Here is a 16,456-nt window from a genome sequence, read left to right on the forward strand (position 1 = left end):
ATCCATTAAGAAGTGAAAAAAAATCTTAATGACCTAAAGGTAAGGCTGCTAAAATTTACAAAACGCCAATTCAAATACTAAACCAATTCAAATTCACATATTAACATAAAAAAAAAAAAAAAAAATTTCTCCATCAAAGAAGTTTTTCAGAGAAAAGTAAGACCAACATTAGCCCTGAGACAAGAAAAAATAAAGTAAAATAGTCATTCAAAGGTAAAACGAACTATCAATAAGCAAATGAAATCCAAATGAAAAGAAATTACGAGTATAATACATAACCAAATCACGCATAGATTGATTTGAAACTACCACAAACAGAGTAAGGGTGATTTCCCCTACGCGTTTTAAAGACTTGAATGCCATTTATGCATGCCTGAAATTTTTTTTATCTCAGGTCCTTCGTTTTTCTTTATCGTACCATCAAAAAAAAAAAATTAAATAAATAAATAAAAAAAAATTGCCGTAATAACCATGGTAGTGGAAAAGAACTAATGAAATACCGACTGATAAATTTATACACGCTGATATTCATTCCTAAAAGTCTCAGCAATTTTGCATTCATTAACGTTATACAAGATAATACGTATAAAATGTATTTTATTTTCGCACGCAATATTATTAACTATTCCTGGGGTACTCGACAGACATTCTTCAGACAGCCTGGATACACATCGAGTGTTTTGGTTTGGTTTTACAGCCCCCTTCAACTTTCCTTCGTGTTTTCATCTTAATGCAGTGTTCCGTTCATGGGATATTGTATCCTTGCCATTTTGACTACCTGAATCTATTTCAACTATTTTGGTTCAGTTTAATAGCATTAGTAGTAGCACTTTCAGTGGCACTAGATGCAGCAGTAGCGGCCGCAGTCATAGCAGAATCGCAGTGGTAGTGGCAGTAGTAGTAATAGCCAGAAATTCTCGCAGTCACAAGCAATCGCAATATATATATATATATATATATATATATGTGTGTGTGTGTGTGTGTGTGTGTGTGTGTGTGTGTGTGTGTGTGTGTGTGTATGTGTGTGTGTGTGTGTGTGTGTGTGTGTGTGTGTGTGTGTGTGTGTGTGTGTGTGTGTGTGTGTGTGTGTGTGTGTGATATATATATATATATATATATGTGTGTGTGTGTGTGTGTGTGTGTGTGTGTGTGTGTGTGTGTGTGTGTGTGTGTGTGTGTGTGTGTGTGTGTGTGTGTGTGTGTGTGTGTGTGTGTGTGTGTGTGTGTGTGTGTGTGTGTGTGTGTGTGTGTGTGTGTGTGTGTGTGTGTGTGTGTGTGTGTGTGTGTGTGTGTGTGTGTGTGTGTGTGTGTGTGTGTGTGTGTGTGTGTGTGTGTGTGTGTGTGTGTGTGTGTGTGTGTGTGTGTGTGTGTGTGTGTGTGTGTGTGTGTGTGTGTGTGTGTGTGTGTGTGTGTGTGTGTGTGTGTGTGTGTGTGTGTGTGTGTGTGTGTGTGTGTGTGTGTGTGTGAGTGTGTGTGTGTCCTTAAGCCCGTAGAGTCAAATGTTTACATAGAGGGTAATTCGAAGTTTTTCCGGAGTTTTTTTTTTTAAGGTCCTTTAGAGCTGTGGATCGGATAAAATACCCATACAATTGCAAAAATCCACGAAAATAGAGGGGGGCTGGACAATTTAATGATTACAAGCAAGTGGTGCTTTTTAAAATATAGGGCAGAGGGGGTAATTTTGTTACTATTTTTATAGTGAAAATACAAAAAACAAAAAATCAAAACCATGGGAGGCAATTGGTGTCTCCTGAGTTCATGAACTGCAAAGCTTATGTAATGGGTAGTCATAAATCATGCGAGGTTTTTCTTTCTAATAAACATCACCATCACCATCTGAGTTTTTTCTTTTTTTAAATTTAGGTCATATAGAATTATGTTTAAGATAAACGACCAATAAATCATCCAATTATCTTCATCAACAGGCATTAAGTCCAATTTAAGAGGACCTTGAAGTTTTTTAAATAATTTTGGATTCATTTCTAAATTTTAACTTCCATACTGCTCTTCATGTTGGCTTCTTAGATTCGTCTTTTTCAAGTACCCCATAAAAGGATTTTAAATTACGCCTGCCCTTCCATTGAGTATTTCAGTAGCTTTAAAAATTATATCTCGAGATTTCTAGTTCTTTTTTGTGAGTTAAAAGGGATTGGAAACCAACCAGCACCTGTCCTATGACTATTTTGATACTGGGCCCCACTATTACCCCCTAGGGCGTCCCACTATTACCCCCTAGGACGTCTGATCGACATTTGATGCACCTTTTTTTATTATCTCTGTGGCTGTCTCTGCTCAATTTTGCGTTTGAGAGAATTTTCCTTGAGACAGAGAAAGGATTCTCCGAGGAGGATTTTCTGCAGAAAATAATACTTAGGGGGAGGGGGGATTAATGGACCCCTCAAACAGCACACCTACGAAAGCCTGAGAAACATAGCTCAGAAGCCACTCAGTTTTGCAAACCAAACATTCCAATTCAATTTTTAAGTCTTAGCAATAGAATTTATCTGGCGCTCTAACTTAAAGAACTCCAATTAAAAAAACGGGGTGGGGGAAACTTGGAATAGTTTGACTTATATCAAATAGTAATCTTATATGACGTTTTAATTACCCTTTATGTAAATTTTGATTATGCATGGTCAAAGGGGTCAGCTACTCCATCCCTAGATCAAAAGAAAAAACAGTAAAAGAAATTCCATCAGAAACGAATCCGTCATATAAAAGAAATTTAGCTCAGAACAGCCAAGTTTTGCAGAATGAACATCACTAATCAGCCTTTCGATTAAAATGTGAAAAACATTTACCTGGAAATCAAAAAAGAAATCATTTTCGAAGGGAGCTGTATGGCACAAAAGTATTTAATGGGGTACTTGATAAATCAAAATTTAAGAAGAAACACATAAAGAACATTATTAAAGTTGCATTTTGTTATTAGTCAACGAGGTCTCAAAAATGCTTTAAAAAATCCTGAAATTAGAATTAATGTTGATGGTTAAAATATCAAAGGATATTTCCTCCCCCTCTTCTTCTGCTTTTGCAAAAATTTAAAAATCTTCCTTGCCCAGTGGCGTCATTTCATTTTGAACTAAGGGGGGGGCTAAGCAGCCTCTATGGGCCCCCTTAATTGGTCAGCTCACAATTGTTGAAGAAAAATAATTCTTCATAGTGGTTAGCACAGGTCTCTCCCAAAATCGACTAATAATAGTAAGAAGCAATTTAAAAATGTTTAATGAATACACAGAGAACTTAACTTGGAAAGTAATTCACAGTTTTATTGTAACACTGAGAACCAAGAAGGTCTCATTTTTCTAAAAACATTTTTCTAGCCATATATTTTATATTCTTTAATTTTATACAATAATTTTATATATTTAAAAATTTTTCTTAACCATAGCATTGAAGTCGATCTTAAATAGACTTTATTCAGGCTCAGCGTCGAAAAAATCTCTCATTACTAGCCATTGTCATAAGCACAATAAGGAAGATTTGAAAAATATTAAGAACTTTGGAATATGCTGTTGACATTGCCGTCAGACAATCGCAAAAGTCAAAGAAATCTTTTGGCGTATTAGTATTAGCTAATGAGTGTGCATTTTCTCACAACATCCATTTGCGAGGCCAACAGAGTTTCGTCAATGTAAGCTTCTTTGTAATGCAATGCTACACTAGCTAGTCGACTAGTATTGGTGAAGTGCAGGGAGCATTCACAAAGCGACTTTCAAACTTGGAGCACAATCTGTCTGCCACAAGAAAATTATCCTTTTGAAAGCATTTTAGTTTATTTTTCACGTCAGCAAGATTGCTTTTTCCCAAAATCGACATAGTTACAAACTCACATAAGCAGCAATTTACTTGCCGTGCACGCTTTGGTCTTTAGCATGAAGAATAATAATTCTGAGAATTTTGCAAAAAGTCTTCAGCGAGACTGCACTCACAAGAAAATTATTTTGCTTTATGAAAAGTTTCATCAAAACCATCATCAGTTCGCATGTCTATAATTTTATCTCGCGTACCTCCAATAAGACCAGTAGCTACTAGAGAAAACTAGGTCTAACTAGCTGCTTACACAGAGTTAGTGGCAAAAATTTTTCGTTCACTAGATTGAGTATGAATATAAATTCAAATGTCTGACGTATGGTTATGAGTCTGTAGGCCTGAGCTGCAGATTCCCCGTTACTAGATGTTTCTGGTACTTGATAAAACGGCCAAAATACAGTTGTATCTATTCAGTACTTTGTTTACCGATGTATTCCAGTGTGCCTATCTTTTAGTAGATGATTTCTCCAGCTGAAGACCAGTTATGCCAAAAGCTTTCTGAACATTAAAAATCGGTTGGTAGGGTGTACTACTGTTCGCGATTAAGCAATATGGCTCTTAAAGAGTGGAGAAAAAAAAGAAGCCATTCATCTCAAGTTCTGAATGGAATCACCCAAGACAAGGATGAGTCTATGAGGATGGCACTTAATAAAAATTGCATGCGGTGCAGTTGATATAATACGGGCTTGCCCACCTGAAAATTGGTCGCTTATGACACTGCCCTGGAATTTTCAAAGAAAAATTAAAAAAACAACAAATTTTCACTCCCTCTGGATGTCCAGCAGTAAATTCACCTCCTTCATCGTAAATTTTCTTGAACTGACACCAATTGATTGGCCTGAGTATTTCTTTTAATGCTCAGGTTTTTCATGTATTGCTCTTATTTGTTACATTTGTCATGTTTTCTCACTTTTTTGAAAGTTGGTTCAAGATAAGCCCCCCCCTGCTGAAGTCTTTCGTTTGTGAAGTCAAAATATTTGGTTTTTGATTGGCGGTACAATTTCTTTTTAACTGTCTTATTAAAAAATGTTTTCCTTTTTCATATTCTCGTTTTGTTATGATCTTTGGTGTTTGAGATTAAGAATTGTTCTTCAAGATCTTTATCAATTCTTTGAATTGCCCGTTTAAAAATACTGGTCGGAAATTCCCACTCCGATTTTTTCAAAATTTAAGAAGCTAAATTTCAACACAATTCGAGAAACAAAATTCATTAAATAATCATTTTGAACGAAATCAAATTTCAAATTTAAAATATTGACTGGCAGCAAAGAAAAAAAAGCACAAGGAACTTTCAAAATCCCACACGGTCTGGCTTCTACGAATAATTAACTAAAAAAAAAGTTGTTTTTAATTTAAAGTAAGGAGCGACATTAAAACTTTAAACGAACAGAAATTATTCCGTATATAAAAGGGGCTGTCCCCTCCTCAATGCCTCACTCTTTACGTTAAAGTTTTTTATTGTTTTAAAAAATAAAGTTGTGAGACAGAGTCAAACTTTAGCGTAAAGAGCGAGGCGTTGAGGAGGGGACAGCCCCTTCCATATACGGAATAATTCCTGGTCGTTTTATGTTTTAATGTGGCTTCTTACTTTCAGTTAAAACAAATTGTTTTTTCTTAATTAATTTCTGATCGTTTTTGAATTAATGCAGCTTTGAATTTGGCTCACCGTACATGAATAATTGAAACGAAATTCGCATATTAATTTTCCTTCTTTTGGCTAATTGGCTTTCTCGAAATTTTGTTCTGACGTAACTTGCGAATTAACTTACGTAACCAATTTTATATTCGTATGTTTTTATTGCGTATATTAGGGAGTTCGCTCCCTAGTCAATACCTTGCTCTTTACGCTAAAGTTCGAATTTTGTTCGAATCACAAACACCTGAATCACAAAGGCCGGTTAATTAGAATAGATAGCTTTTTGAAAGTACTAAAAAACTTTAGTGTAAAGAGCAAGGTATTGACTAGGGGGCGAACCTTCTCATATACGTAATAATTTCTTTTCGTTTTAAGTTTTAATGTTGCTCCTTATTTTTAGTTGAAAAAAACTTGTTTTTTTATTTAATTTCTGATCGTTTGTTAAAAAATGCTGGGAAATATGTGTTCCTTCCCCCAAGGAAATATCCTCCATGGAAAGATCCTCCCCCGTAACCCCTATTCCGACCCCCCACTAGAAAAAAAATCCCCCTGAAAACACCTGTATATATCCCAATAACCCATACTATATGTAAATAATGGGCACAGTTTATAACTTCTAGCCCTTCCCCCGGGAACTTTGGGGGATTAAGTCATCCTCAAAGACATATTAATTAGATTTTCGACTATGCTGAACAAAATGGCTATCTCGAAATTCTGATCCTTAAAATTTGGGGGACTTCGGGAAAAAATGAGCGTGAGAGGGGGCCTAGTTGCCCTCCAATTTTTTTGGTCACTTAAAAGGGACACTAGAACTTTTAAATTCCGTTCGAATGAGCCCTCTCCCGATATTCTAGGACTACTGGATCGATACGATCACCCCTGGGAAAAAAAAACAAAAAAAACAACAAACGATCAAACAAATAAACACGCATCCCTGATATAAAAATTCCGTCTTTTAGAGTTTCTGTTACTATTGAGCAGGGTCGCTCCTTACTTTCAGTTCGTTACCACGAACTGTTTGATAATACGTCTATGGCTACTAGGAACGCAAAAAATCCGCCATTTTACAAAATAGTATTTTATTTACCAAGTCCAGAAACAGAGAAGACCTGAGTCACGCACGACTCAGAACAATTTCACAAACAGTCCCAAAGAAATATAGAGTACATAATAGGTATATATGTATATACCGACAACAACGAAACACTACTGAAATATTCCAACTCTTGCATTTCAACGAAAGAAATTCAAATCAACTTTGAAAAATCAAGAAAATGTAACTGTGACAAGGTAAACCACAGCCAAACACGACTGAAATATTCCAACTCTCGCATTTCAAGGAAAGAAATTCAAATGAACTTTTAAAAATCTAGATAATTTAACGGTGACAAGGTAAACCACATGTAAACACTAATGAAATATTCCAAATCTTGCATTTCAACAAAAGAAATTCAAAATAAATTTTGAAAAATACAGAAAGTCTAAATGTGACAAGGTAAACCAAAACCAAACACTACTGAAATATTCTAACTCTTTCTTTTCAACGAAAGAAATTCAAAGTGAAACTTTGAAAAATCAAGAAAATGTAACTGTGACAAGGTAAACCACAACCAAACACTACTGAAATAATCCAACTCTTGCATTTCAACTAAAGAAATTCAAAATGAAATTTGAAAAATCAAGAAAATGTAACTGTGACAAGGTACACCACAACCAAACACTACTGCAATATTCCAACTCTTGCATTTCAACCAACGAAATTCAAAATGATCTTTGAAAAATCAAGAAAATGTAACTGTGATAAGGTAAACCACAACCAAACACTACTGAAATAGTTCAACTCTTGCATTTCAACGAGAGAAATTAAAAATGATCTTCGAAAAATCAAGAAAATGTAACTTTGGTAAGGTAAACCACAACCAAACACTACTGAAATATCTCAACTCATTTGTTTCAACTAAATAATTAAAAAATTAACATTGAAAAATTAAGAAAAATTAAATGTGACAACGAAAACCAGAACAAAACACTACTGAAATATTCCAACTCTTGCATTTCATCTAAATAAATAAAATATGAAAATTAAAAAATCAGTAAACATCAACTGTGACACGGTCAATCAGAGCGAAACACTACTGAAATATTCCATCTCATGCTTTTGAAAGAAAGAAATTCAAAATGATCTTTGAAAAAATAAGACAATGTAAGTGTCAAAAGGTCAACCATAACAGAACACTACTGAAATATTCCAACTCTTGCATTTCAACGAAAGAAATTCAAAATGAACTATGAAAAATCAAGAGAATTTAAGTGTGACGTGGTAAACCACGACAAAACACTACTGAAATAGTCCAACTCTTGCATTTAAACGAAAGAAATTCAAAATAAACTTTGAAAGATCAAGAAAATGTAACTGTGACAAGGTAAACCACAACGAAACACTACTGAAATATTCCAACTCTTGCATTTCAAGGAAAGAAATTCATAATGAAGTTTGAAAAATTAAGTTAATGTAACTGTGACAAGGTAAACTACAACAACACACTACTGAAATATTCCAACTCTTGCATTTCAACGAAAGAAATTCAAAATGAACTTTGAAAAATCAAGAAAATGTAACTGTGACACGTTAATACACAAACACACACTACTGAAATATTCCAACTCTTTCATTTCAATGAAATAAATTCAAAATGAACTTTAAAAAATCAAGAAAATGTAACTGTGACAAGGTAAAACACATCCAAACACTATTGAAATATTCCAACTCTTGCATTTCAATGAAAGAAATTCAAATGAACTTTGAAAAATCAAGAAAATGTAACTGCGACAAGGTAAACCACAACCAAACACTACTGAAATATTCCAACTCTTGCATTTCAACGTATAAAATTCAAAATGAACTTTGAAAAATCAAGAAAATGTTACTGTGACACGGTAAACCAAAAACAAACACTACTGAAATATTCCATCTCTTGCATTTCAACTAAATATATTCTAAATTAACATTGAAAAATCCGTAAAGTGTAACTATGAAAGGGTAATCAACAACCGAACACAACTGAAATATTACAACTCTTGCATTTAAACGAAAGAAATTCGAAATCAACTTTGAAAAATCACGAAATTGTAACTGTGACAAGGTAAAGCACAACCAACCACTACTGAAATATTCAAACTCTTGCATGTAAACGAAATAAATTCAAAATTAACTTTAAAAAATCAATACAATGTTCATGTGACATGGTAAACTACAACCAAAAACAACTTATATAGTCCAACACTTTCATTTCAACGACAAACACTCAAATCAACATTGACAAATCAATAAAAATTAACTGTGACAAGGTAAACCACTACCAAACACTACTGAAATATTCCAACTCTTGCATTTCAACGAAAGAAATTCAAAATGAACTTTGAAAAATCAAGAAATGTAACTGTGACAATGTAAACCACGACAAAACACTACTGAAATATTCCAACTCTTGCATTTCAACGAAAAAAATTCAAAATGAACTTTGAAAAATTAAGAAAATGTAACTGTGACACTGTAAACCACAAATAAACACTACTTAAATATTCCAAATATGTAATTTAGATTAAATAAATTAGAAATAAACTGCTAAAAATAAATAAAATTTAACTGTTACAATGTAAACCACACCTAAAAACTCCTAACATATTAAAACTATTATATTCCAATTAAAGAAATACAAAATGAACTTTGAAAAATAATAATTATGTAACTGTGACTCGGAAACCCACAACCAAACACTATTTAAAAATTCAAACTCTTTTATTTAAATGAAAAAAATTAAAAATTAACTTTTAAAAATCGATAAAACGTTACTGTGACAAGATAAGACATGTCAAAACACTACTGAAATATTCCAACTCTTGTATTTCAACGAAAGAAAATAAAAAATGAAATTTGAAAAATCGAGAAAATGTAACTGTGGCAAGGTAAACCACAACGAAACAAAACAGAAATATTCCAACTCTTGCATTTCAGCGAGATAAATTCAAAATGAACTTTGAAAAATCAATAAAATGTAACTGTGACAAGCTTAACCACAACCAAACACTACTGAAATATTCCAACTCTTTCATTTCAACGAAAGAAGTTCGAAACGAATTTTGAAAAATCAAGACAATGTACCTGTGACAAGGTTAACCACAACAAAACACTACTGAAATATTCCAACTCTTGCATTTCAACGAAAGAAATTCAAAATGAACTTTGGAAAATCACGAGAATGTAACTCTGACAAGGTAAACCACAACCAAACACTACTGAAATATTCCAACTCTTGCATTTAAACGAAAGAAATTCAAATGAACTTTGAAAAATCAGGAAAATGTAACTGTGACACGTTAAACCAAAACAAACCACTACTTAAATATTCCAGAACTTTAATTTAAAATAAAGAAATTTAAAATGAACTTTGAAAAATCAAAAAAATGTAGTTTTCACACGGTAAACCGTAACCAAACACTACTGAAATATTCCAACTCTTGCATTTCAACGAAAGAAATTCAAAATGAACTTTTAAAAATCAAGAAGATGCAACTGTGACAAGGTAAACCACAACCAAACACTACTGAAATATTCCAACTCTTGCATTTCAACGAAGGAAATTCAAAATGAAATTTGAAAAATAAAGAAAATGTAACTGTAACAAGGTAAACCACAACCAAACACTACTGAAATATTCCATCTCTTGCATTTCAACGAAAAAAATTCAAAATGAACTTTGAAAAATCAAGAAAATGTAGCTTTGACAAGGTTAACCACAACCGAACACTACTGAAATATTCCAACTCTTGCATTTCAACGAAAAAAATTCAAAATCAACTTTGAAAAATCAAGAAAATGTAACTGTGACAAAGTGAACCACAAACAGACACTACTTAAATATTACAACTCTTTGATTTCAATTAAAGAAATTCAAAATAAACTTTAAAAAATCATGAAAATGTATCTGTGAAAAGGTAAACCACATCGAAAAACAAATAAAATATTCAAGATCTTAAATATCAATGAAAGAAACTCAAAATGAAATAAGAAAAATCGAGATAACCTAACACTGTGAAGTTCCACCACAACAAAACCCTACTGAAATTTTCCAACTCTTGCATTTCAACTAAATAAATTCTAAATGAACTTTGAAAAATCAAGAAATGTAACTGTGACAAGGTAAACCAAAACCAAACACTACTGAAATATTACAACTCTTGAAATTCAAAGAAAGATATTCATAATTAACAATCAAAAATCAGGAAAGTGTAACTGTGACACGGTAATCCACACCCGAACACAACTGAAATATTCCAACTCTTGCTTTTCAACGACAGAAATTCGAAATGAACTTTTAACAATCAAGAAATTGTAACTGTGACAAGGTAACCCACAACCAAACACAACCGAAATATTCCAACTCATTAATTACAACTAAATAAATTCAAAATGAACTTTGAAAAATCAGGATAATGTAAATCTGACAGGGTAAACCACAACCAAACACTATTGAACTAGTACAACTCTTGCATTTCAATGAAAAAAATTCAAAATGAACTTTGAAAAATCAAGAAAATGTAACTGTGACAAGGTAAACCACTACCAAACACTACTGAAATATTCAAACTCTTGCATTTCAATTAAAGAAATTAAAAATGAACTTTGAAAAATCAAGAAAATGTAACTGTTACAATGTAAACCACGACAAAACACTACTGAAATATTCCAACTCTTGCATTTCAACGAAAAAAAATTCGAAATGAACTTAGAAAAATTAAGAAAATGTAGCTGTGATACGGTAAACAACAACTAAACACTACTGAAATAGTACAATTATTTAATTTCGACTAAATAAAATATAAATGAAGTGTGAAAAATAAGTAAAAATTAACTTTGACAAGTTAAAACACACCTAAACACTGCTAAAATATTTAAACTATTGCATTTAAAATATAGAATTTCAAAATTAACTTTGAAAAATCAAGAAAATATAACTGTGACAAGGTAAACCACAACCAAACACTATTGAAATATTCCAACTCTTGCATTTCAATGAAAAAAAGTCAAAATGAACTTTGAAAAATCAAGAAAATGTAACTGTGACAAGTTAAAACACATATAAACACAAGTGAAATATTACAACTATATCATTTAAAATAAATAAAATAAAAAATGAAATTTGAAAAATCAATAAATTGTAACTTTTACACGGTAAACCACAACAAACCATAACTGAAATATTCCACCTCTGGCATTTCAGCGAGATAAATTCAAAAATAACTTTGAAAAATCAAGAAAATGTAAGTGTGACAAGGTGAACAAGAACCACACACTACTGAAATATTCAAACTCTTGACATTCAACGAAAAAATATTAAAATGAACTTTGAAAAAAAAATACAATGAAAATCTGACAAGATGAACCACAACCAAACACTACAGAAATACTCCAACTCATGCATGTCAACGAACAAAATTCAAAATGAACTTTGAAAAATCAAGAGAATGTTAATCTGACAGGTTAAAACACGACCGAAAACTGATGAATAATTAAATCAAGTGCATTTCAATGATATAAAATCAAATGAACATAGAAAATTCAAGAGTCATTAGTAGTGGCAATGTGAAACATATCGAAACACTTCTGAACTAGTTCAACTAATACTTGTCAACGAAAGAAATTCAAAATTAACTTTGAAAATTCATGAGAATGTAACTCTGACTCTGTAACTGTGACACGGTAACCCACAACCAAACACTACTGAAATATTCCAACTCTTGCATTTCAACGAAAGAAATTCAAAATGAACTTTGAAAAATCAAGAAATTGTTACTGCGACAAGGTAAACCACAACCAAACGCTACTGAAATATTCCATCTCTTGCATTTCAACGAAATAAATTCAAAAATAACTTTTAAAAATCAAGAAGATGTACCTGCGACATGATAAACCACAACCAAACACTACTGAAATATTCCAACACTTTCATTTCAACGAAGGAAATTCAAAATGAACTTTGAAAAATCAAGAAAATGTAACTGTGACAAGGTAAACCACACCCAAACACTACTGAAATATTCCAACTCTTGCATTTCAACGAAAGAAATTAAAAATTAAATTTTAAATATATAGAATATGTAACTTTGACTATTTATGATAATACCTATATCGTGATAAGTAGTAAAACTAGTGCTTTTAAGAGAAATTTAATCAAAATGAACATTGGAATTCCAAGGGAAGGTAACTTATTAAAGTTCCGCAATAGCCATAAACACCTAAATAATACAAACTCATGCATTTCAGCGAAGGCCAATCAAAATGTCATTTGTGCAAACCATAACAAGTATGTGTGACAAGGTAAACCACAACCAAACACTACTGAAATATTCCAACTCTTGTGTTTCAACTAAAGAAATTCAAATGAACTTTGAAAAATCAAGAAAATGTAACTGTGACAAGGTAAACCACAACCAAACACTTCTGAAATATTCCAACTCTTGCTTTTCAACGAAAGAAATTCAAAATGAACTTTGAAAAATCAAGAAAATGTAACTGTGACAAGGTAAACCACAACCAAACACTACTGAAACATTCCAACTCTTGCATTTCAACGAAGAAAATTCAAAATGAACTTTGAAAAATCAGACCTTTGGAGGGGGGAGGGGCCGGGGGAGGGGGTCGTTCTGTGTCTCAATGCACAAAAAAAGTATAAAAAATGGGGGAGGGAATGGGAGGGGAGGAGGGGAGGGGAGGAGGAGGAGGAGGTAGGAGGAGGAGGGGGAGGAGAAGGGGAGGGGAGGGGAGGAGGGGAAGGGGAGGGGGAGGAGGGGAGGGGGAGGGGAGGAGGAGGGAGGAGATGGAGGGAGAGGGGCCCCTTTGGGGGCCAAAGGGGGAGGACCCCTTTGGGCCCCGGGGGGGGGGTCTGGGGGAACCTTGAGGGCCGGGGGCCCTTTTGGGAGCCCAGTGGACCTTTGAGGACCGGTGGCTTCCTTCGGGGTTGGGGTAGAGGGATTGGAACCCTTTGGGGTTGGGGTAGAGGACCTCACAACACTGTTAAAATCGAACTTGTGTATTATAACGACCACAAAGTTTTACCCTCAAATTCTCTCCTAAAATATCTTCAAAAATCATATTTTAAAATGTCTCTAACTGTTTCGCCGAAATAATTCCATAAAATGACTAAAACGGTTTCGCTCAAATAATCTCTAAACGTAATTTCAGCGTGTTCCTTTTGTTTGGCATCCCTGTGCTTTCACTTTGTCCCGGAGACAATTCTCTTTGGGAATGCACCAAATACATTAATTAACTTGACGTCATCTGTCAGACATTCCCTGGAAACAATTTGATTAATGACTGACAGCATAGGTGTTCCCCGGAAACTCATATCAATTGGCTCGAACAACAACAAGAAGGGAGTGATAAAGTTCCTGTTTTTCCATTCTCACTGAAAAAGAATATAAAACCATCAAATAAATTGACGAACACACAGAACCGTCCATGAAAACAGACATAAATTTGAGAGATTTATTGTTTTTCCAGTTTCACTTACAAAATAAACAAGAACAGAAATAAGTTAGAGAAAGATTCTTTTTTTTCAAATTATAACTGACAAAAAAAATAAAACATAAAGAAAAAAACATTAACAACATAAAATAACTCGAACAACACACATAACCGTCCAAGAAAACATAAATAAAAGTGACAAAAATCCTGTATTTCTATGTGACAAAGATACTGTTTTTTCATTCTCACTGAGAAAACCATAAACAACTTGGTCCTCGTCGGAGTAAAACCCCCCTTACTACTTGCGTACTGCCATAGAACCATGCTATTTGCGTACGGCCCTAGGAATCTCTATGTTATTTGCGTACGCCTCTACACCTTTTCAAAGAGATTCAGAACTCCCTCACATGGTATTATACTTCTGGTCCATCTTGTGCTAGTTGGGTTATTGACTTACCAAGGCCAACCAGACAGGTGGCCTTGAACCAGACAGGTTCAAGGCCAACCAGACAGGTGGGTATAGTCTGGTTTGGTGGGTATAGTCTGGTTTGGTAGGTATAGTCTGGTTTGGTGGGTGTAGTCTGGTTTTGCTTGCCTGTATAGGAATTCCCATGTTATTTGCTTTCGTGTATAGGAATTCCCATGTTATTTGCTTGCTTGTATAGGAATTCCTATGTTATTTGCTTGCAGCTATAGGACCATGTTATTTGCTTGCTTGTATAGGAATTCTCATGTTATTTGCTTGCGTGTATAGGAATTCCCATGTTATTTGCATGCCTGTATAGGAATTCCCATGTTATTTCCTTGCAGCTTTAGGCACATGTTAGTTTCGTGCCTAGATAGGAAGTACCATATTAGGTTATTGCGTTGATAGAAAGTCCCATTGAATTATCATTCGTTATTAGTATGTTCCATTTTCGTTTAAGGCGTGTATAGGAATTACAGTACTATTCCGTTGCATTTATATGAAATTTTTAGTTTCTCGAGAAATTAGGAATTCCTTGGATTTGTTATTGCCTTAAAGTGACTTCACCATCTATTTGCGTGCGTAAGTATGAATTCACGTGTTATTTGCTTGCATATATAAGAACATATTATTTGATTGCGTGTCTAAGAATTTACATGTTATTTGCTTGCCTGAATAAGAATTCTCATGTTATTTGGTTGCCTGTATAGGAATTCCCATGTTATTTGCTTGCATTAAAAACAAAATTTTTGTGTTAAATAAGTAGTTCTTGTATCTATTAAAACAGCTTTACGGGATTTGATAGACTCAGCTGCTTGATTACGTTTGCTTTTTCTTTACTTGATGTTCATTAAAACCGAAATATTAGTGTTAAATAAGTAGTTCTTTTATATTTTAAAACAGCATTAAGGGGTTTGAGAGACTCATGTGCCAGATTCCGTGTGGTTTTTTCTTACTTGGTGCCCATTAAAAACGAAATTTTTGTGTTAAATAAGTAGTTTTTGCATCTTTTAAAAGAGCTTTAAGGGGTTTGAAACTCAGTTGCCTGATTCCCTGTGGTTTTTCTTTACTTAGTGCCCATTAAAAACGAAATTTTTGTGTTGAATAAGTAGTTTTTGTATCTTTTAAAAGAGCTTTGCGGGGGTCGAAAGACACGGTTGCCTGATTCCATGAGGTTTTTCTTTACTTGGTGCCCATCAAAAACGAAATTTCTCTATTAAATGAGTAGTTTTTGTATCTTTAAAAAGAGCTTTTCGGGGTTTGATAGACTCAGTTGCCTGATTCCGTGGGGTTTTTATTTAATTGGTGCCCATTAAAAAAAAAATTTGTGTGTTGAATAAGTAATTCTTGTATCTTTTAAAAGATCTTTACGGGGTTTGAGAGAAGCGGTTGCCTAATTCCTTTTGGTTTTTCTTTACTTTGTAACCATTAAAAACCAAATTCTTGTGTTAAATAATTAGTTCTTATATCTTTTAAAAGAGCTTTAAGTGGTTTGAGAGACCCAGTTGCCTGATTCCGTGTTGTTTTTTCTTTACTTGGTGCCCATTAAAAACGAAATTTGTGTGTTAAATAAGTAGTTCTTGTATCTTTTAAAAGAACTTTACGGGGTTTGAGAGACTCGGTTGCATTGTATTTTCCATAATTTTCTTACAAGAAACGAGCTTTATGGGGTTTGTGAGAATCGGTTGCCTGATTCTGTTTGGTTTTTCTTTAATTGGTGCCCAATAAAAACAAAATTTTTGTGTTAAATAATTAGTTCTTTAATCTTTTAAAAGATCTTTACGGGGTTTGACAGACTCGGTTGCCTGATTCCGTGTGTTTTTTATTTACTTGGTGCCCATTAAACAATAAATTTTTGTGTTATATAATTGGTTCTTGTATCTTTTTAAAGAGCTTTAAGGGGTTTGACAGACTCGGTTGCCTGATTCTGTGTGGTTTTTCTTTACTTGGTGCCCATTAAAAACGAAATTTTTGTCTTAGATAAGTAGGTATTGTTCTTTTAAAATAGCTTTAAGGG

The 16,456-nt window shown here is 33.6% G+C and overlaps 1 protein-coding gene across 1 annotated transcript in view; it reads left to right on the plus strand.

The window, feature by feature from the left end:
- The window catches only part of Tim23 (translocase of inner mitochondrial membrane 23), a 294,534-nt gene that overhangs the window by 222,666 nt on the left and 55,412 nt on the right, over positions 1-16,456 (plus strand). The window lies entirely within an intron of this gene.

This window comes from Artemia sp. Qi Xiang Cuo, chromosome 21, assembly GCF_049724085.1.
Source record: "Artemia sp. Qi Xiang Cuo chromosome 21, ASM4972408v1, whole genome shotgun sequence".
Lineage (NCBI taxonomy): Eukaryota > Metazoa > Arthropoda > Branchiopoda > Anostraca > Artemiidae > Artemia > Artemia sp. Qi Xiang Cuo.